Source organism: Mus caroli, chromosome 19 (assembly GCF_900094665.2).
Source record: "Mus caroli chromosome 19, CAROLI_EIJ_v1.1, whole genome shotgun sequence".
In the NCBI taxonomy this organism is placed as follows: domain Eukaryota; kingdom Metazoa; phylum Chordata; class Mammalia; order Rodentia; family Muridae; genus Mus; species Mus caroli.
Window position 1 is genome coordinate 46,999,250 of NC_034588.1, and position 23,850 is coordinate 47,023,099.

The window sequence follows — 23,850 nt, forward strand, 5'->3', positions numbered from 1 at the left end:
TTCTCTGACTTCCTCTGAAACCAGACATATGAGGTGACACATATGTAGGCAAAAACCCATACTCAAAAAAGGAAGGAAGGAAGGAGGGAATAGACAGACAAACAAAATTTAGTCTATTCTAATACCACAGAGGAAATTTAAATTTCTTTGGCACCAACCTAATACAACCTGGCTCTCTGGACTGAACAATTACCTCTTGGCCAAATGAATTCTTTGTTGCAATACATAGAAATAAAAGTAAATCTTATCACCTTACTATTTTGGATTTTACAAACACACACACACACACACACACACACACACACACACACACACACACACACCACACACACACACACACACACATTTTGAGTATTGGGTTCAGAGGTTTTTTTCCTTAGTCACTGCCTTTAATGGTTCTGACAATACCGTTGAAATAATTGATCAAAATCAGACTATTATTTGGCTTCAGAACCAAGCGTAAGGATCTCAGTGATACAGAATACAGTGACCTGAATCCCTTCTGGTACCCAACTGGAGCCACATTCTCTGTCCTGTAGTCAGTGATGAAGAATACAGTGACCTGTATCCTTTCTGGTACTCCACTGGAGCCACACTGTCTGTCCTGTAGTCATATCTTCTTGACTACTCCTATAACGTACAGTACCAATCACCTTACATCTGTGTGTGGCTGTTCCCTGGTGAGGGGCTGTTCCCTGTAGCTCAGCCCTCACTGTTTTTATAGATCACCCTGACGGGCAAGCTCAGCCCTCAGATCACCTGGCTCTGAGCTTGCCCGTCATTACTTAGACTGATATTCTTACTAACTTCCTAGCTGACTGACTGACTCCCTGCCAACACTTTTGCATTCTCCAACTTGGTTCCAGAGATCATCACCAAATGACACCCTCAACCAGAATCCTACTCTAAGGTTCTCTTCCTGGGAAATGCAAATAAGACCTTGTCCAGAAATACATTTTTACTTTAATATTTTATATAACTCTATGAATTAGTCATTTATCTTTCTTACCCAGGAAAGGTAACTGAGGAAAGAGGGAGTTCAAATTCTGTAATTTTAGAGTGAGAAACTAAAAGAATAACCTATGAAAAACAGGACATATGTTCCGTTGTATTTTTCTGTCCCTACTAATTGAATAATCATGTACTCTCTTCTTGGCTTTGGGTGGAGCCCTTGGTTCCTAACCCAACTCTGTTACTCCTCAAATAACTTTCTCCTTTGGAGAACATGAACTCACACATCGGGGCACAGGCCCAGTGCTGCCCTCTGCTGACCACTACGCTAATTGCTATTCCATGATAAAATTTAGAAAGCAGCCCAAGCAATACGTGAAGCAAAATCTCATTTTTTTTTTCATGAATTTCATGGAAGAGAGAGAGAGAGGGACGGAACGAAATGCAAGAAGGTAAAAATTTAGGCAGAATATATGAAAGATAGAGCACATTAAAGTGAACAACCTCACAAGGTGTGCAAGGGCTAAGAGGAAGGGTCTATGGTTCTCACAATATTAGCATAGATTAAGTTATGGTGCTTTGGGAACTTGTGTAACTCTCGTCAATTCAGTACCAGGTATAATATGAAACGGGATATAAGTGGGTAGGGAATTTATCTGAAAATTTGGCCTTTAATAATACATGGCTTATCTCAGATCTTGATTTTTTTCTTCATAATGTCTTTTTAAATTTTATTTCATTATCATATCTTAAGTAAAAAGCAAATAACTTCTTTTGAATCTTTAATCTAATGCTTCCACTTAGGAGTGCCTACAAGGGTATAACTCAATTACACCACACATATTTGCATATAAACAAACATGTCTGCTGAAAATACTCCCAGTATTAGATATTGTAATCAACAAATGAACTTTCCTGGAAGTCTCTTAAGATGAGAATATTTAGCCATTAATTAAAATGCTTAAAGTGAATTTTGAGGTTTGAGATTTTAAGAGCTATAGCATCATGTGAGAAACACACACACACCAAGCACTGAAAGATGCATGGTTTGTAATAAATGCTTCAACAGCATTGATAAATCTAAACAGACAAGACGAAAGACACAGCAAGTGATCAGTGATTAGAACTGGTGATTGCTTGATGCCTAACTTGTTTTGATATTTGCGTTTTTGAAATTTCCAAATTTTCTATGTGCATATTCCATAGATGTGAAAATCTATTTTAAGATATGCACTCACTGGGCTGAACATGTGCTGAACCTACAGGTGTTTATATCTACATAGATTCCAGGCAGGAAACTCAAACCAGGTACCAGCAGACGAGATTAACAAAAGGATGTGTGCAGTATTCGTTTTTGCCCAATTCATCCTCTAAAGCTGTATGGACCATGTCTCGGCTGCCTTTCCACTTCCAACTCCCCAACTTCAGATGAAGCTTTGGAATGGTGAGGATAACGGATGTGTGTTGAACCTGGGAGCTTATGAAAGGACATGAACGTATTTGTTTTGTGGTTTCAATTAGTGTCTGACTGACAAGCATGAAAGTAGAGAAGCCACAGGGACACTTCTGGCAATGAATTGCCTTCCTGAATTGAGAAAGATGAGATGCACCCTGAGTTCCCGTTGCTTTTTGTCATCTCCAAAGCTGCAGCTGATTAAATGTTATAAAGTATAAAACTTCAGTCAGTACAAGGCAATCCTTGTATTGGCTCTGAATCCTTGAATTGGCTCTGCACCGCATCCCTACACTGAAATCCTTTTAAACAATTCTACCCGAATGCTATAAATGCATGGATATTGTTTGTTAGGGAAGATAAAACTGACTCAGCAGGACTATCTCTGAAGAAGAAAAAGTAGATATTTTGAAGGAAAGCAATAAGAAGCCAAATGTGCTCTTAATTACCTTTAAGCCACGTAACTAACAACCCTTATGACTGGGCACAGAAAACAGATGAGATTTCTCAATGCTTTGTGAAATTTCCTCCCTTCCTTTGCTGGGGTTTGTCTTTGATAATGGACTGTACCTCATTGCAAACCTAGTAACATATGCAGATGTCTGTGGTGTACAGAGTGAGTCCCAGGACAGTCAAGGTTCCACAGAGAAACCCTATCTCAAAAGAAAAAAATATAGTTAAAATTTAAAAAGATAACCACACTTTTAACAAAAACAAGAAGAAGTAAATGATAACAGAGACAAAAATGAAAAGAGGATTTTGAGAAAAAGTAAAAATAGAAACATTAAAATGTTCAGTAAACCTGTTATTCCTTAGAGAAACATAATTAGTAATTCGTAATAAGAATTGGTATGTTATTCTGAGAAATTTACTCATAGAACAAAAAGTATAAATTCCCAATATTAAAATAAAAATTAGTTACTTTCTTTAATGTTAATGTATTTCAAAATCTAGGGGAAATAAATATTTCTCTAATAAAATTGATATAAAATAAAGAGAAAATAATTGCTTCATATATAAAGTAAAAATTATTAAATCTTACCAAAATTGTGGAACCAGATTATGAAGTATAAAGATATTATTTCCCTTCTTATTATTTTTCCCCCTCAATAAAAAGCTAAAAGGCTATGGCATGCATTTTATCAGTGACTTAAATTGTTTATAAAAGTAGAAACATATGCATGAAAATATATGTGATGTTTTCATCCCAAGTTCATTGTGCATTAAAAAGGTCATTTCTCCACGAGAGGGGAGCATGTGTGCAAACACACTGGGGGAAGTCAGGATCCTCTAGTTCCTTCCTTTATAACACAGTTGCTCAGTACATGTGTGCATCTGTGTGTCCCTTGGAAGGATGGATTATGTCAGAGGTTTAAAAACTCTACCATCAACCACTAAATGATTGTGGTATTGAGCTGGGAGGCTCTAAAATGCTTTAAAACAATCTCACAATTTACTATCAGGCTCACCTAAGACTGATGGTCACTCTTTGTACTATGTGTGAGATAATAACCAACTCAGTTGCTAGCCTCTTATGACCAAAGCCTCATCCATCTCAGATAGTATCTGTAAGTTACAGTAACAGGTGACTGGGTTAAAATACAACATGAGAGTCCTGGAATCCTAAGCCATCTCTAATGTATAATGTGACATATCAATGTAGTTAACACACAAACCATTGAAGGGGCTGAGTGTACAGCTGAGGGTGTGCCAACCTTGACAGGATACAGAAAGGGACAAGCTTACAGAAAGACATTTTAAAGATCACACAGACCCTCCCCAAAAGCGACTTTATTGTCTCTTAAATAATTTTAAGAGATTATTTCATCATCTCGTCAAGCTAAGAGACTAATGCAGATGAAAAAGAATGAGACCTACAGGTGTTGCCAAGTGTGGGTGGCAGCAGGCATTTGAGTAATGTGCCAGATTTGTGTTTGGGCCAACGATCTGGAAAGCAACTGGGCACAGAATTTTGTTTGAATTTTTATTAAATGTTTTCCCAGCGGTGACCTTGCTAAACTTTCCCAGAAGTGTCCTTGTTTGATTTTTATTTTTAGAAATCTTTGTTTTATTTTGGAGTTTTAGTATAATTACATCATTTCCCCATTCCCTTTCCTCTCTCCAAACCCTCCCGTGCACTTTTTGTTACTTTTCAAATCCATCACCCCTTTGATTGATTATTGTCACGTGCATTTGTATTTAGGAATATACAACCTTCTCACTCTGTAGGTTGTTTGGATGTATATTTTCGGGGCCAACCATTTGGTACTGGATAGCCTTTGGTGTGCTCTTCCCTGGGGAGTCTATGTAGCCCACTCTCATATTTCCTTAGTTGCCTGTAGTCCTTGTTAGGGTCGCTGCCTCCAACCATTTTGTCATGTCTATTTTTGTGTTCCTTGTTCAGTTCCTGATTAGTCATTCATGGGTACTTTACAGGTATAGTTTAGAACATCGTTAAAAGACACAAACTATAAGTAAAGTCTTCACAATCTTTCTGCTCCCTCTTCAGCAACGTTCCCTGAGCATTAGGGGCATAGATGTATAAAAAGAAAGAAAGAAAGAAAGAAAGAAAGAAAGAAAGAAAGAAAGAAAGAGAGAGAGAGAGAGAGAGAGAGAGAGGAGAAAGAGAGAAAGAAGAGAGAAAGAGAGAAAGAGAGAAAGAGAGAAAGAAAGAGAGAGAGAGAAAGGAAGGAAGGAAGAAAGGAAGAAAGGAAGAAAGAAAGAAAGGAAGGAAGGAAGGAAGGAAGGAAGGAAGGAAGGAAGGAAGGAAGGAAGGAAGGAAGGAAGGAAGATGACTGGGTGGCTCGGTGACTGGTTGGGTGGCTGGATAGATAGATAGATAGATAGATAGATAGATAGATAGATAGATAGATAGATAGATAGATAGATAGGTGTGAGAGAGAGATAGACGGACAGACAGACAGAGATGTATCTATTGGGATTGTCTTTCACAACTCTACATTTAATTAGATATGATTTTACGTAAATGTCTTCATCTGCTTGGTAGGTCTCCTTGATAAGGGGCAAGAACTACACTAATTTGTGAACATAAGTACAGATATTCAGAATTTAGTTAGAGATTGTTCTGGTCCAGTAAAGTGGCAGCAGCAGGGTCTCCTCTGTGAGCAGAAAGATTGTCAGAGGATCAGGCTGTTTACTGACAACTTGTGTCTCTTAGCCGTGTTAGAACCTGTACCCGTACAGTCTTAGTAACATGAATGTCTCGTTAGGAGCTGAACAAGGACCACTACAATAGACATGAGGATGTGGTTGGAGGCAGCGACCCTGCCAAGGACTATATCTTCACTAGTCCTGGACAGTTGGATAGTTTTCCAGTACCAGGTGTAATTTCCCTCTGTTCAGCAGGTCATTAAATGAATGAACTGGCTCATATCATATGGGATTTACATTAACTGAATATCGCCACGTATTAAAATAATGATGTAAATTGATTTTGATTAAGATGCAAACCTAAATATTATCTACTATAGTTTCTACTATAGTTATCTACTATTAAAACATACATATCTATTTCTGTACACATGTAGAAAATAAGAAAAGTATTCAGCTATAGACTCAGGAGACAGCTTAGTCTGTAAGTGCTTGATATGGTCATATGAGGACCTTAATTTGATCCTCAGAAGCCGTGTAAAAAGTTTATAATTGGTAATATGCAATCAACAGTACAAGAACAACAATATTTGTATTTCATACCACAATGAGTACTCATGAACAAGGTTTAAAGGAAAATGATGTCACACATACAGAATGCACAGCTATAGTCCTAAATTTCCTAGGAAAGTATCATGAATAGCAAACCCTACTATCTTCTCTGAAGTCTCGAGAGTGCCCACAATGAGAACATGATCAGCATATTACCATATGTACTTGAGTACACATTAGCCATTTTCTCTAGGAAAATATTTCCCAGTAGAGATAAGGAATATACAGTATTGATAGATCATGCATATATGTCTATGTATATTTATATCTCCAGATTCACGCTATGTCTGTGTTGGAGCTCACATATTACACACTTACGTATTTTCATTTCACCCTTGTGTTGTCAGGTATAGCTCTATGCATTATGATTTGTGATTATATACGGCTCCAATTTCCAAATCCCTGTGAGTCTGGAATATATGCTAAACAAGAGATAGGTGTTTGTATTGCTGAATCACATTAAAAGTTTCACAAATACACACTTGTGGAAAACATAGACTCCCAACCTTCAACTAATGTAACTTGACTATAAACATTGAGGGTTTTCAATAATCTTGTAATGCCATCTTTCAGTGGCTATTTCAGTCTCCACGATGGATCTAGACTCCCAGAGTTCCTTCGGTTGACTGCATAGCCAAGGATGTCTGCTGCTTGTGAGCATGTGTTCCCGACCCCCTACAAGGTCTAACATGGATGCACTTCCACGGACATCTTCTGCCTACTGTGCTCACTTCTTTCCAGCCCTTAATCACCACCAACCCACAACAGGGGAACATAGGATTTCACAAGAGAAATTGGCTTTTCCAGGAAGTGATCTTGGGTTTGCTTTGCCTATAGATTTGTGTTCATCTATGACTTCAGCAACTATCTAATTTTAGGGATACAGTTAAAGTCCTCACTGGAATACCTCACTCTGTCCTCAGTCTCAGTTCCTCCAATGATCTTTAAGCATCGCCCTCATTCCAATTTACCTTCATGATTCTTGTGCTGTGCTGTTTCTTCACTCCTCCAGATACTCTACACGAAATACACCCCTACACGTTTGTGATCAGAGCTTCCTCCAGGTGCACATTCCTGCTACCTGTGCACCAGCCAGCTGTGAAGCAGCGTCCTGCGCATCACCTTTTCTTCCTTCCCGGCAGCCTTGTTCTAGCCTCCTTGCTCAGTGAGAAGATAGTTATGGTGCAGCTTCTTGGAAAGCAGCGGAGCCCATGCTCCTGGAGGACCTCATTTAATTTTATGCTGGCTGCCTGGCTGCCTCGCTTGCCCTCAATCTATCTCCCTCTTGCTGAGGAGCCTTGCTGATTTCACTGGAGTGAAAAGAATGCATTTCCTTTTGACAAAAGTCACCATCCTCCCCTTGCAAATTGGCCAGAGGCATAGGGCAGAAGGGGAATACAAATGACATCAAAGGCACTATTCACAGAAACAGAAGTTACAGCGGAGAGATGCTCATACACACACTCTGCCTATGTCCTCCTTGGTTACTAAGAATTACCGTATGGAGTGGTGATGCGCACCTTTATCCAAGTTAATAACTTTACATTTTCTTCAGCCCATGTATTTCTGAAGCTTTGGGGGTATTAAAAGAATATCTTAATCCTAAGAATTGCTTCCAGCTCCAAAGTGATTTATCCAAAGTTTCTTAAAAATAAATATAACCACAGGGTTTATACCTACCTAATCCTGAAAAAAAAACATATTGACACATTTTTTTCCTAGGTCTTTTGCATGTGGGAAGAGGGTGAAGCTTCTAGAATGCAACACACTGCAAAGGAACCGAGGTTCTCATCCATTGCAGGAGTGACTGTTAAAGCTCTCTAGCACTTTTCACTCATTGCTTCCTACTTTAGGGTCCTTTTAGCAATTCCTCTTCACTTTTGCAAAGCTCAACAACTTCTCTGAAAAATACAAATCAGAAAAATGTGTTTTTTTTTTTTCTGATGCTCCTGTCTCTAAGCTCCTATCTGAATCTACCCCCTTTGTAAATGCAAGCCATTTTTACTGTGGTTGAGCCTAGAGAAAGAAAGAGAGAATTGAGCTCTGGATACATGAAGCCCAGTCTCCTCAAACTGTGAAAGGTGGGTAAGCAACTCAATAGATTTTAGTTCTGTTTTCTTCATTTACACAGACAGCATATAGATAGACAATTAAGCTAGATAGATGATAGATAGACCATAGATGTTAGAAATATTCAGACTCCGTATAGATAATGCACGACCACAGATAATGTGAGTAATGGCGGACAGCAAATTATGGGGTAGTTTAAAAGAAGACACAGGGAAGGTGCACAGCCTTTAACTGCCATGGAGTCAACCTTCTTAAGTGTCACCCGGAGAGACACAGGGTCACAGAGAAGGTCTCATCTCATCAGTAACTACAGAAATGTGTACTAGACAAAAATACCACCAATGATATGTTAGCATAATTGTCTGCCTTGGAAGGTCAAAGCAGCTGGAGTCCATTGTTTTCCATTAACACATCAAAATATTACTTCTTGGATGAGGACACACACACACACACACTGTCTGACTAGAGCTGGACTGTTCTAGCTGCGGCCATTTGTGTGTTGCACCAGAGTGCTGTGATACTGAACCACAGAATGTGCTATTTATTTCCCTCTTTAAATAGATTATGTATCATGTTTTTTTTCCTTTTCTTTTTCTTTTCTTCTCTTTTCTTTCCTTCTTTCCTTTTCTTCTTTTCTTTTTTGGCTCTAAATTAATAACCTTGACCGGATAGTACTGATATGTGGTTACAGTGTTGGTTTGACACAATTGCCTAATGTGCATTAGAAAGTAGCAATAACAATGTTAAATATATCTTCTGATATTTATAATAGGGAAATTAACGAGATTTGGAGGAACAACTTGGAACTATTGTTCCAGTTCTGGTTTTTAAGTTCTTGATGTCTTTCAGTAGATAAACCCCTTGAATGTATTTGCTGTAATGTGTATCTCTTACACAGAACAAGGTAATATTAGTCAGAGTTTCTGAAAAGAAGATGTACCTGTAAAGACTGGTTAGAATTGCCCAGGTATGTAAAGTTGGAACGTTGTAGGTCCAGAGACTAAAATAATCCCCATAGGGCCAGATTTATCTCTCAGAAGAGACATCCCATGCCTACATTTGTCTGAATTAGCATCCTGAATGATAAAAAAACAAAACAAAACAAACAAACAAAACCACTAAGAATGTTATCACATCCTCTCTGAGGCTTTCTTATACCTTCCTCTCTGATGTTTTCACCAATGTGCCTAAAATTGCCTTAATTTATGACTTTTCTCATTCCATAATCTCTTAAACTTCAGGAAACTGCTTCTACCTCAGATCATGGAATTGAGGGTAGCCTAAACCACTCTTCTTGGGCTACACTTACTCCAAATAGCCCCAGTATAAACTCTTATTCCATTTCTGGTTAGAGCTGTGGTTTTTGTGACAACAGGAGCAACTGTTGGGTGGTACTCACCCCGGGCAGGTTGGTCCTGAGTTGTGGAGAAGAATAGGCTGAGCAAGCCAATAAGAAGAATCCCAGCATGGCCTCTGCTTCAGTTTATGCCTAGACCACGCTGCCCTGACTCCTTCTATGATATGGAAGAGTAAAATGAAATAAATTCTTTCCTTCCCATGTTGCTTTCTGTTTAGCACAGCAATAGAAACTCTAACTCAGCCATGATGGACACGACTTTTTCATCTCTTTCTCTATTTCCTCTCCTACCATCAGTGCCAGGAAGCTTCCATTCTGAGCTCAGTTTGGGGCAGTGTGGTCTCAGCAGACAGAAGACCTGACACACTCAGCCTTTCCAGTCCCTGCATCTTCAGCACAGCACACCTCTTGACATTTCACAGCCAGTCTGAGAATCTTGGAGCTTTGCACAGCTCTTAAACCACCAGCTCTCAATTCTGAGAGCATGTTCCACTCACGTGGTGAAATGTTAAAAGATGCCAATCTGGGGTCATCTCAAGCCAATGTAATTAGATCTCCTGGTGGTGGGGAGGGGTGTGTGTGTCAAGTTATATTAAAAGTTCCCCAAATGTAGAGCCTGCTTGAGATCTCATGTAATCCTTTTGGAAATACAATGCTGCCTTGGGATTTTTTTTCCCATCTGTTTTGGGTGAACCCTGCTGGACAGACTACACCTACTGAACACAGAGAGACTTGAGAATAAAATCCAATCAGTGTGCTTAATTTGACCAATTCCCTTAAATCAGAGCAACTCAACAAGAAACAAAGCAATAGCAGCAAGCCCTGACTGGCTGCCCACACAGCTCTTTCTTTATGAGATGGTCCTTTTATTTCTGGCACAGGAAGATCTGGTTAAAATGTAGCTTCCTGATCTTTGCCCCAACCTCAGGAATCAGAGCTCCTATTGACCAGAGAATTTGCATTTCAACAGGCTTCCCAGAGCATACAGAACACAAAAGTGTAGCACCCCAACTTCCTAAAAGGTCGCATTAATTAGAGATCTACAAAAATCATTTCTTCCTGGCAATATAAGCTGCTGGGAGTTCTTCACCTGCTTGCACAGCAACCTCAGATATAAACAATCCATTTGAGTGTGGTACCCAGATCTTTAAGTTTTTGAATAGCTTCCTATAGTATTCTAATAACAGCTGGTGCTGTCACTGGGCTGTAACAATAATAATGATGATAAAGACTCAGGAAGTATATTTCGAAGGAGTATTTTCTTTGGCTAAGCATCATTTCCTAAACAAATTCTTCCGTGTCAGTGAGGAAAGGGGAGCGAGCCTGTTTCCTGTCAGTTTGTCTTTTGCCCACCGAAGGAAGCACACATTGAGAAAGCATTTGAGGCAGTGGGCACTCTAAATATTCATTATTCAGTGCAGGGACTAAAGGCTCCCCAGGCATTATTAAACAAATTGATGAACACTAAGGCTGGATTTCAAGGCAAGAAAAATGCTGCTGGAACTGAAATCCACTGATTCTTCATTGAAAACTCTTGTAAGTAAAGACCCAGGAACTGACTTCATGGATTTCCCAGTGCAGGCGATAGTATTTACATCTCAAAAGGCTGCTCTGCCACCCTCGGAGGGAGCCTGGCTATTGAGGATTCCCGAATGAGCACGGGATGAAATGCAACTTAATTCTGCCTACTGAGGAGAGAGGTTTCAGAGCTCGCCCCGCTGGGTGCTGTGCATGGTGTGGCAGTTATTATGGGAACAAATGCAAACACAAGCCAATTACCTCTGCAGCCACCTGGTTTGCTCTTTAGCAGAATTTAGAGCCATGCAAAAAGAACTCTGGGTTCTTATTTGTGGTCCTGAATTAATACGAATGGGGAGGGGGTGCGGGGGAGGTGTGCGGGGAGTGGGGAGTGAATGGGGGAGCGTCTTTTTTTTTTTTGTACATTTTGAAGGTAGGGTGGAGGAAGCTTCCAGAACAGTTCATCTAATTCCTACTCAGCTCATAGCTACTAGAAGTTTGGAGCACAGGAGCTTATAAAATGCCCTGTGGTACCATATTCTTTTAAGTGACAAAGGGGAAAAATAAAGAGCCAGCTGCCACTCACAGAGCAAAAGAAATGTCGAGTGTATTCCAGCTCCACCCGAATATCTGCACCAAACCTAATCAACCTCGTGTCCCCAGTAGGAAGGCCAGGAAGCTCCCGCCTATCCCAAGTCTGTGATTGGCTTCAAAGCCCTGTCATTCATCACTCTAATAAGCACTTAATAAGTAAATCAAAAGCTATTAAAATACTCTGACATTGAGCTCGCTTCCTCAAGCAAACCATAAAGGGCTAGAATTTACAACATTTACCAAGGACAGGGAGGATGCTAGATTTATAAATGAATTTACTAGCTTGTTTCTTATGCTGCTTGCTTTTCTCTCTCTCTCTCTTTCTCCCCCTGGGATGTGATAAACTGAAACGGCTGGATGTCGTGATGCACTGCTAAACTCCTAGTTAAGTTTCATATCATTATGCAAGCAAGTCTGGATTCCACTGGTGATTTATGAGGATGCGCTAGTGAAACCTCAGGAAAAAAACTCTCCCCTTTAAGTAAAGGGGCCTGAGGCTATTAGACCAGTAGATGTACTTGGGATGCCAGTAGTGCCATAATACTGCACACCACTGCCTTCCCCATTGAAGTGCTGAAGGATAGAGTCAAATAAGACAGTAAAATAACCTGGGGCACATGGCAGCTGAACTCCATCATTAACCAGGGTAACCTTGGATAAACCCTATGTCATATCCAGTCCTTGGCTTCAAGTGTAAAATCCATGGGCTGACATTTCTGGGAAACTCAACGTCACAGCAAACTCCTTGCTTCTCTGGCACATCCCATCTCCCTGGATCCTCTCTCTCATCAATCTCTGAGGAAGAGCAGGAGTTGTGTTGTAGATGCATCAGCTGGTCCTAGGCTGAATAACTCTGCATATTGATCAGTTATGGTTTATCATTACCAGATCTCTAATGGTCTCTGGTCAGCTCTGGAATCATAGATATACAAGTAACATTATTAGGACTAAAGCAGGTTGTATGTATATGTCTAGAAATACACAAGAGCACACACACACACATACCACCACCACCACCACCACCACCACAACAACAACAACAATTAGAGACAGAGATCATGACTTTTAAAGAGATCAAGATGGAAGTGGTACCTAGGAGTGTTTGAAGGAAGAAAGGGGGAAATTTATATTATTATATTATAATCTCAAACAATCATTAAAAAAAAACACAAAATGGCCTCTGAGAGGACTTCAAGGTAAGGAATCTGTATTAATTAAAGACAACTACAAGCATTAGCAAATCAGCTTCACATTTCTGGGCCAGGGCTGTCTGATCCCTTCCTCAGTGCTTACCGAAGAGATGAATTTGTTCACTAGACGAGGAAGCAAAAATGGTGACAAATCTAAATGGCAAATTTATTTCCATGATTCCAGATTCTAATATTGTATTTTGGTTCTGATTCAGGAGAAGTAAAATGACTGCTCTTCTTTATTTAGATTATATATATATATATATATATATATATATATATATATATTAGAAAAAGAATGAGCTGATCGAGGTAACACTAATGGTCTGATTCTGTCCCACAGGTTTATCATCTGGTCTCCCCACTGGCCAGCACAAGGTCAAACAGTTATCTCAGTACTTCTATGAATGGCCTGTGTGAGACTCCTGTCAGAGGAGTAGGAATGATGAACTTCACCTCCAGGATAACATGTGACAAAAACACACCTGAAACACTTCCAGAGCTGGGCTACATGTAATATACACCATGGACAGTGAAGCCCGCACTGTCTCGATAGGAAAGAAGGGAAGAATTGTGTAAATGGCCTTAAAGGACCATGAGCCTCCTGGCCCAGCACTTTTGAGTAGACACCTCTCCCCGGCTCACTACCGTACTCCCATTCTAGGAATATCTTACTCAATAAACTCTATTTCTATTTTAAAACCTCTTCCTTTATTTATTTATTTATTTATTTAATTTTCTATGCTCTGCTTCCATCTATGTCTTCTCAGCTCATTGTGTCTGGGGCCTGAGGAGGTCCGAGGAAGACACTAGACCCGGTGGTTGAGATCCATCATGTAGGTGCTGAGAATTGAACTGGGTCCTCTGCAAGACTAAATGTTCTTAGTAACTAAGTAATCGCTATGTACCCACGGTGCAATTCTTCATCCTGAGATACAAGGACCTGAAAACTTCCAGGGTGTCTCTGTCACGCAGGACTCACTCACATCCATGTTTATAAATATACCATAATTCCTCACTAAATTATGTGAGCTTGAGTTAACTCTTCCTCCCAATATTGCATAAGGATGTTTCTAACTCTCTGGTCTTTCTCCACTCAATGCATGTTCAGTATGCATCTCACATTTATATGCTTCCACCTTCCTCAGTCATAGATTCCTGGTATTGTTGGCTTGGGCCCATACCAGCCCCTACAGAGGGAAACACCCGTTTTACATTAATCAGCTTCATAGTGATACCATACCTTCAGCTCAGATCTTCTCTCAGCCTTTCAGATGTGTTTAAATACTGTAACTGAGCATCCCAAATTTACATCAAAATCATCTTTTAAAACCAAGTTTGGGGTCTTCACCAGAACGGTTCTTGTTTCAGAGTTCCTTTTCTCTAGCTGATGTACCTTCTCTCTTACTAGTTACAAGAGTACAGCTAGTATTCGTCTACGATAACCTATCCTTTTAATGGATTGATCCATAAGCCCTCTCTTTCGCCATATGATGACTACTTGAACATGAATGAATGAATGTATTTCCTTCAAAACCACTCCCATTCAGTCACTGTTATGCTCATGTTTCTATAACATTGACTCCCATAATTTAGACGTATTCCCCCTTGAACTTTCCAACATGAATGCTGTGCGTTTGTCCTCTTCTCAGCTTCTTGCCCTACAGTTGGACCTCTCTCCTCTTCTCCGCACACATGGGCTCTTATGCCACACACTCTGCCTTGTGTCCACTCAAGTTATGGTAGAGTAATTGCGGCTTTCCTTTTTGGCCATGCTTCTTAGCGCGCATGTTTGTTCCTCTTTCTAGAACTCTTTGCACCTTTGATTCTGAGGTTTTGTTGTTGTTAGTGGTAGTGTTGTTGTTGTTGTTGTTGTTGGCGGTGGTGGTGGTGGTGGTGGTGGTGGTGGTGTGTGTGTGTGTATGTTGGGGATCACAGCCAGGGTTTTGTACATGTTCCATAAGGAAGCTTCCACTGTGCCAATGTTCAAGGCTCATTTTCCTTAATGCCTTACCTCATAACATCAAACAGTATACATTGGCATTGCTCTATTGAAAATGCCTTTCCTGTCATATCTATCTGTCATGTCTGTCTAGGTAGAATTCTCTCCCCATAGGTTTTTACAAAACAGAGATCTGCTCTTTCAAGTATTTGTTTGGTTTTTTTTGTATTGTTTCTAGCTTTTCTTATATAAGCCTATTTTCTAGTAAAATACAAATATATGTAGACCTGACACCTTTTCCAGTTTTGCTCACTTATATGTGTCGAGGCAGAAGGCATTCGGGTCTATCTGTGAAGTGAAGGGGCTGACATTTGTTGTGAATGTTGCAGTTTCTCCTGATATCCTGTTCATCATTCGAGCATCCAGCCTTTAGAATATATTTTCTATAAAATTCTACCTATCAATCTTTGGAAAGGGAAAAATAGCAAGTTTTCCCCTTAGTTCTTTCTCAACTAAAATATGTTTACAGAGATGGTCCCCTTCCCTCTGAGTCTAACAAAGATTAATCATCATTCCATATCAAGTCATTTCCGACTTTCCCCTCCGAATATCACGATTACGACACACAGTGACGGTCATGAGTGTTACCTTTTTAAAAGAGTCATCCTCAGCAGACTCTAAGCTACTGAGTAAATAGTTCATCTGTTGTGGCCTGGCTATATCCAATATTAAAGCAGAGCATTTGACATATAGTAGGTCCTCAATAAATACCACGTCAGAGGAATTATTTCAACTAATAAATATATTATTCTGGTCTCTCCCACATCATGACTTCACAACGTCTAAAGGAAAAGAAGATGCACTTCTCTGTTTGGCATACACCCCCGGACCACTAAACGCACAGTTAGAAAAGGCTTCTTAAATCTAGAGGTTGGATTTTTTTTTTCATGCATAGCTACTGTGTATACAACCCTATGATGTTCAGCAGTCTCTGGGTTAGCACATGGTAGGTGCCCACAGTATGCTCCACTACAAGCTGTTCCAATTGAAAAGGTCTCTAGCTGTCGCAAATAGTCTCTGAAGGCAAAAATCCGTCCTTTTCCAAATGGTCGCTATAAAACAACAGGTGTAAGGACTTCATCTAATTGATGCTGACTAATGAATTTCAGGCATCCTTGTCCATGTTTTCAAGTATCCTAAAAACCTCACAGATTACCCATGTGTAAAATAAACATCTAAAAATATCTAATGACCCTTATAAGAGGTTCTCACAATGTTAGGGAGTGTAGCCAAATGACCAGGATCTTGTGCTAACTTTTTCCATGGTAACTTTTCCTTAACAGCCTCATTTCCTTCTGGACATCCTTAAATAACTAGGTAAATTAATATCTTGTTTAATTCTCTGAATTGCTAATTAGGATTTTAGTATTGCAATTTTAAAAGAAAACTGCCCTGTTTCTCCCTCTTGGGGATTAAGAACCTATACCTGTTTCATCACAGTGAATTCTACTGGACAGACAAGCAGCAACTCCATAATAATGAATACCTGGTCAAATTTGGGCATTTGCTATATACTCATACATGTATTATCTCGTTAATCAGTGTGTGTTTGCACTGATTCAAGAAAGATGAGTATACACGAGAGAGAGAGAGAGAGAGAGAGAGAGAGAGAGAGAGAGAGAGAGAGAGAGAGAGATTGAGAAGGGACACCATGGAAACAGACTAGAGACCAGACACCCTGGTTTCCTTGTCTATCCAGGGCAATCGCAACTCCTCACTCTTGTTACCTCTATGTGACTATTCGCATGGCACACTCTCAAAAGCAGTCCAGTTTAAAAGATAAATTATATAGGAACGTTAAATATGGCTCAATTCCCCAATGCCCATGATTGACTCACTATGTTGTCAGCGTGAAGGTGTAATTGCATCTATCATTGCTTTACTTTCTACCCCACACACTTTTCATTATATTAGAAATGTTTTTTTATGAGTAGTTAGCAAATTCTCCTCCCTCTTCTAAGGTACATATTACTTTCACCAAAGAGCTTTTCTCCTCCCCGATAATTACCCCCAATGTCCCTCTATGAAAGGAAACAATGACCAGTGAGAGAGAAAAGCAGACAGAGAGCCTTAACTAGAGGAAGCCGCAGCCCATTCACACCCATATCTGTAACCACTGTGGTGGACAAGCATGAGTAGTGGCTTGAAACAGGGTCTTTGTTTCTGTCTCCCTTAAAATTGTGTTCTTTCGTAGCAATCTTCCCTTGCTCCTTTGTATAATTTCTGGCAGGTCTCTGACTTTCTGTTTAATCTTATGTAATAGATAGTCCCATAGTTCCTTTAAATCAAATGTACTGTCTTAATTCAAGAAATAAATGCCCAATTGAAGAAAATAACAAACAGCCTGTGTTTAACTGTATGAATTCATCAGAATTGCTTCTTAGCTCTACCTTCCTCACTCATGCTGTCCTCGAATTTCCCAACCTAGTTAGGCTGACACTTGCATTATGAACAGGGTGTAAGGTCTTGAGTATAATGAGTTTCTCAGCTCTCAATGCTGTCTGGCTCCAGGAAAACAGAAGGGAGAGAGGAAGGGAAAGCTTGGGTGCTGTTTCTACAAGGTGGGTAGTTTCCACCACTCTTTCTAGCACCTGGCCAGACTGTTTCCTTCAGGGGCTCTTAAGACATCTTCAGAACAAGAACTGAGAGAACCCTCACAGCGTCATCTTCCAAGCTCTCATCTCCACAGCTACAACAAACCAGTCGCAGCTCCCTCCTTGACCTAGGAGGCAGCTCAGGGTTTGCTCCTCCTGCTAGATTTCATACAAGAATCAGATCCTAAAGTATAAATCACTTTGCTTGCCACAGCCAAGGGTTAGATTCTGGACTTTATAGGTCTAAATTTGAGGGGATGCAAGATGGGCTTGATATCCAAGTCCTCACTTAGCTCAAAGTGACAAGAATGTTTCCACAATGTCCCATATGAAGAGGAAGCAAAGAGCCCAGGCTCCTTAGTCTCTTCCCTTCCCTGCCTTCCATGAGCACCAAACCACTAAGAGCAAGGAAGATTAACAGATATTCACTGAACTGCGATGACCCAACCCTGCGGTGTGCATCTGTCTCCCTGATCTATTGCATTGGTATTAAGTGAGTTAGTTTTTATTGCTACAGTAAAACATTGAAGATAACTTAAGGGAGATTTCCGTTTCCAGAGGTTTAGTCCATGCCTCCTAATAGTTCATTCAACCACCAGCATGTAAGTGGATTGATGAACTTAGCTCATTTGTGATCTGAATGCAGTATCAAACCTTCAACACAGGAGCCTTGGGGACATTTCCTATCCCAGACGCAGCAGAGACATCAATAAAAAAAAATCTCTAAGGACTGAGTGGAAACTCTAAGACACCACAGATGTTCTGTGAATAGTAATGTTACTATGTCCTAGTTTCCAGGTAAATCAGATGATGTCCATTCCTGGCACATTACAAATTCAATCCAAGCAATGCTTATTTCTTTCTGATATTGCCCGGGTTTCCAGAAAGATATCTCTAGGGTCCTTTCTCATACAATTCAGGCACCTTACTCTCACAAGGGAAATCTAAGAAATTGCTTTCCTTTGTGCTATGTCTTATACTGAGTTGAGAAGTCCCTTCTGATCTGCTGAACTTTCCAATCTCAGAAGGAAAAAAAACACTAAGAAATATATTAAAAGGTCAAGAATCTGAAAGTGCCACTTGTAAATGGACAATCTTACTGGCAAGACAAGTCTTTGTAGTTGGCAAACAAAGTGTACATTAGGGCTTAAGAAAGAATGAAATGAGTAGATTTCTTTGGGCACTTTCATTGGGGGCCAATGACCGAGTTATGAGTTCCTCTATGGAGGTTGCAGATGCCAGGTGCTAAACATACAGCCTCCACTGAGGACTAATTCAGAAGTCAGACAGAGTAGTGAAGTACAGTGTTGCCTCATTGAGAATGTAAAAGATAATACTGCTAAGCTTCAACATGGCAGGATCTGTACCCTGCGTTCATCCCTCATCACCCTCTGCAAAGCTTACAGTGAAAATAAAACACAATAAGCAACTATAACAAACCAACTGTTGATCAGAGTCAAAACCTTCAGAACATCAAAGGTAATTATTCAAAGATTTTATTATTTTTTTTAGAACATCTTTAGGCTCTCAGCAAGACTTAACAAAACTTCAGAGTTCCCATCTATTTACAGTCGCTCTTCTCAGCTTTACTACTGTCAATATCTGCCTGGAACTGGGGAACCTATATTGACTCACCATTATCACCAAAACCTAGTGTTCATTTGTATTTCTCGGTGTTGTATGTTGTATAGGTGTGAGCAAAGGTCTAGTGAGATGTATGCACCCCACAGGAGAAACCCTGTATGATACACAGAATTCCTTTATTCCTTCCACCTATTTGAATAGTGGTTCTTTTTATTCTCTCTTCTCTCTCTCTCTCTCTCTCTCTCTCTCTCTCTCTCTCTCTCTCTCTCTCTCTTTGAATTTCTGTTTGGCACACATGGTATCGTTAGAGTCACACACATTTCACCCCTTTTTGGTTGGTTTTCTTTGCTTAGTAACATGTTCTTAATCCTTCTCCACGTCTGTTCTGGCTCCATAGCTCAATCCTTTCTAGTTGAATACTCTCCCACTGTATGGGTATGCGAAAGTTTGTTTATCCTCTTATCTGCTAAAGGACATTTGGTTGTATCCAAGTTTCATAACTATAAATAAGACTGCTACTCATATCCTTGGGCAGGTTTTACTGTGGGCATACATTCTGAATTCATTTGGGTAAATTCCAGGCCGTATGACTGCTGGATCTTATCATAAGATTCTGTTTAGCTTTGGAAGAAACTGCAAAAATGTTTTTGCAAATTCACGATACCATTCTGCATCACCACCAAAGATGAACACAAGCTATTACTGTTCTACTATCTTGGCCCTATTTTCTATTAGTGATATCTTAGAGCTAGTATGACAAATGCTAGGTACATATCATTATTGTGTAATTCAGGATGCCCTTATGGACTGTGATGCTGAAAGTTTTTCATATTCTGATTGGTATTATACTCATTCTCTTTGAAAAAACTATGTTTTGTTTTGTTGTTGTTGTTTGTCTGTTTCCATCACCCTTATTTAAAGAGATCTGCTTTCCTATTAGCAAGTTCCAACAGCTTTGTGTGTTTTGCATAGGTATCACTCCTCAGGTGTGTCTTCTCTCACCCTTAGCTTGTCCTCTCTGCTTGGTGACACTTAGAGCAGCAACATCTACCTTTTAATGAATGTTATGGTTTCTTTTCCCATTGTGAAATAATACCATGAAGAATGCAATCTAAGGGGGCAGAAGTTTATTTGACACACAACTCCAGGTTGCACTCCTTCATGTCAGGAGATTGAAAGACACCGTAGAGAGCAGAGAGCCATGAAAGACTGCACAGACATTCGTTTCTCAGGTTCACGTCCCACTTTATGGAGGATCACCTACTTGTTAACGTCCACATTTGGCATTACAGGGTTTAACCAAGGCAGGCAGCGAAAGAGGGCATCGAGGTTCATGTTTTTAGCCAATGACCCCCACCCAACTGTGGACAACAACTGGCAATTTACAGGCCGGAGTTGGGGGGGCATGTTCAGTAGTACTAATGGAATAAAACTTACTTATCTGGGGCTGGCAAGAATGCCCAGTGAGAAACTAAACTCTTTAAGTCTTAAGTGTACACATATAGAGACAGACAGATATACATATATACATTTAGACGGATGGGCCATAGCTCCCAAGCCACCACTTTGGTCCTTCCCTCTGGCATTCTTAGTCCTCCTAAGACAAAAGTTCTTCAGAAAGTTTCCTCATAGATAAAATGTCATGCAAAAGGGGAGTTACAGTACTATGTTGATAGTTAAGTTCAAACCAGTGTTTCATTAGACAAGCTCATTATAAGTTCAAAATAACAGTTTCACATGATCTTGCTTTATTATAGTTCACACCTGTGGCTTCATCCTTGGCTCTGACCTAGAATGAATGTTTTTCCTTGACCACAAATTTGTCTCAAGCCTATTTCTCTTTTTAGTGTAATTGCGAAATCTCATTGTATTCCTTTTTTTTAATAATGCATCTTTTTTTTACTTTGACCATATTATATACCTGTATTAATATTAGAAAATAATGCGGACTTTAAAACATTTTTAAAACCTATAACAAAGAATCTATGTAACTCTCAATTGAAGAACACTCCTTTGAAATGCATTCTATTACTCTGTGTATACATAAAACCATCCTTTCAACTTTACAATATTATTTATCGAGTTGTTTTTAATAGAATATTGTTTTTTATCTTTTCAATTAGATATTTTCTTTATTTACATTTCAAATGTTGTCCCCTTTCCTGGTTTCCCCTCTGAAAACCCCCTATCCTATCCCCCCACCCCCTGCTCACCAACCCACCCACTTCTGCTTCCCTGTCCTGGCATTCCCCTACACTAGGGCATCAAGCCTTCACAGGACCAAGGGCCTCTCCTCCCATTGAAGACCAACTAGGCCATCCTCTGCTACATTTGCAGCTGGAGCCATGGGTCCCTCCATGAGTACTCTTTAGTTAGTGGTTTAGTCCCTGGGAGCTCTGGGGGTACTGGTTGGTTGATATTATTATTCTTCCTATGGGGCTGCAAACCCCTTCAGCTCCTTTGGTCCTTTCTCTAGCTCCTCCATTCTGGACCCTATGCTCAGTCCAATGGTTGGCTAAGAGCATCGACCTCTGTATGTCAGGCACTGGAAGAGTATCTCAGGAGACAGCTATATCATGCTCCTGTCAGCAAGAACTTGTTATTATACAGCATTTACTTATTATTCTATGAGGAATGGACACATTCTATTCTTGATTCTAATTTTATTATATCTTTCTGGCAAAACAACTAAAACCTTCTCTAAAGAATTTCTTCCTAAAATTATCTGAATCAAATCAATAATTCTACAAAGTCATTAATCCATCTAAATGGCATTGATTTATGAAAATTCATCTTCATGTTGATCCTCAGGAAATCTACCCAGTAATGTAGGCTGATGGCCAGGGATCATTAGGCTATGTAGTAATGACAGGTAAGGCATATCAGTAGCAAGAAGCAATCCTGGGATGAAGTCTTTAAGGACCCTGCTCTTAGTGCACACATGTCCCAGGCCATGTACAATGGTGGGTCATCTCCAGAAAACTCACCTGCATCCCTTCAGGCTTCCTACATGGCTCCCTGACACCCTCTAAAGGAATGGTCCAGACTACAATTAAGATAGTTCTTTCCACATCAACTAATGTAATCAAGACAGTCACTCACAGAAATTCTTGGCAGACAACCTAAATCTAAATAATTCCTCACAGGCATGCCTGGAGATTTGACCTCTAAGTGTCAGTTCATAATGATGGATCACAAAAATAATTTGCTTTGATGAGAAATGCACAGTAAGAGTTTGTTCATTGATGAAAGGCAAACCTGGGTCGATTAGCTATCAAACAATAGAAGGGGAAAATGAAAAAAAAATCGACATTTGATCATATTATGAAAACCCCACAGCTCTACCTGCTTATCTAACATATAATAGGCAGGGATCATCCCTAAAAGTATGGAAGGAAAACACGAGGATTAGACGGTATACAAGGAAGGACATTGTCAAAATCATTATCTGACACCTTTTCTCTGCACTTTGCAGATGTGAAGGATACAACTGGAAATCAGAGAAACACACAAAATAAATGATCTCTTAGCAGGTATTTATTTTCAGATTTTATATTTAGAAATATGGACTTTTTTTTTAGGGTAACATGACTGTCGTATGACTCAGTGCTTTTTTTTGCAAGAATATAAAAGTCAAAGGTATTACATGTACAAATTCACTAAGTAGACAAACTTTAATATATTTCTGTTCTGTTTTAACAAGCTTCATGTATTCTATTATACACAAAATTAAAATCTGTAGCAGTAGTTGACTAACCACTTTGTGCTCCCAGCGGGTCATGCTCCCAGCTACTCTGGAGAACCCCCTCTGGATTCTCGAATGAAACACACACAAACACACACACACACACACACACACACACACACACACACACACACACACACACNACACACACACACACACACACACACACACACACACACACACACACAACACACATGCCAGTTAAATTTAGGATGGCTTGACTAGCTCAAAGGCTAGGCAGTTTGCTGACTCTAAGTGTCTTTACACTAAAGAAACACATTTATTTTATAAAACATATTTTACTTTGAAATAATTTTAAACGAATACTTCATTTATGAATATCTTATATACTATACATTATAAAGTAAAACATAATTTTATAATTTAACCCATACAACTTAAGTATCAACGCTTATTTGAATAAATGGTAGCAATGTTCTTTTGAAGCAGGTGGAGACGCACAATACTAGGCACAAGGTTGTATTCTATACTATCTGCAGTGCATAAAGGCCCATTTCCAGACTGCATCTCATCTATACCTCCATTCCAGCAAGAGCAGTTTCAGTCTGTCATTGCCAGGACCACTCAAGGCTATGCCTCATGACGTGCTCAAGCGTAGTCCCAAAAGGAAAGCATTTGCTCACCAAGGTCAATGACACTCTTCATTGGCCATGTTTGTAATAGGAACTTCCCACCCAGATTTCTTTGTTTGTTTGTTTTGTTTGTTTGTTTTTGTTTTTCAAGAAAGGGTTTCTCTGTAAGCCCTGGCTATTCTGGAACTCCCTCTGTAGACCAGGCTGGCCTCGAACACAGTGATATACCTGTCTCTGCCTCCCAAGTGCTGGGATTAAAGGTGGGTGTCACCACTGCCCAGCCCACCCAGTTTTCACTAGCCCCTACTTACCATCGCAGTAGCTAAATGCAGAGGCAGTAATCATGCCTTCTGGATGGTTTCAAGCCTGCTTACTGGTACACAACCCCTGTAGATTCCAGCAGAAAGTGAGGGGCTCTGCAAACTTAAGTAATTCTTTTACCCCTCCTGGCAAGTAACCTGAAAGAACTGAAAATG

At 39.8% G+C, this 23,850-nt stretch overlaps 1 protein-coding gene across 5 annotated transcripts in view; it reads right to left on the reverse strand.

The window, feature by feature from the left end:
* Sorcs1 (sortilin related VPS10 domain containing receptor 1) overlaps nt 1-23,850 on the reverse strand; it is a 522,478-nt gene that overhangs the window by 281,546 nt on the left and 217,082 nt on the right. The gene's annotated exons all lie outside the window — the stretch shown is intronic.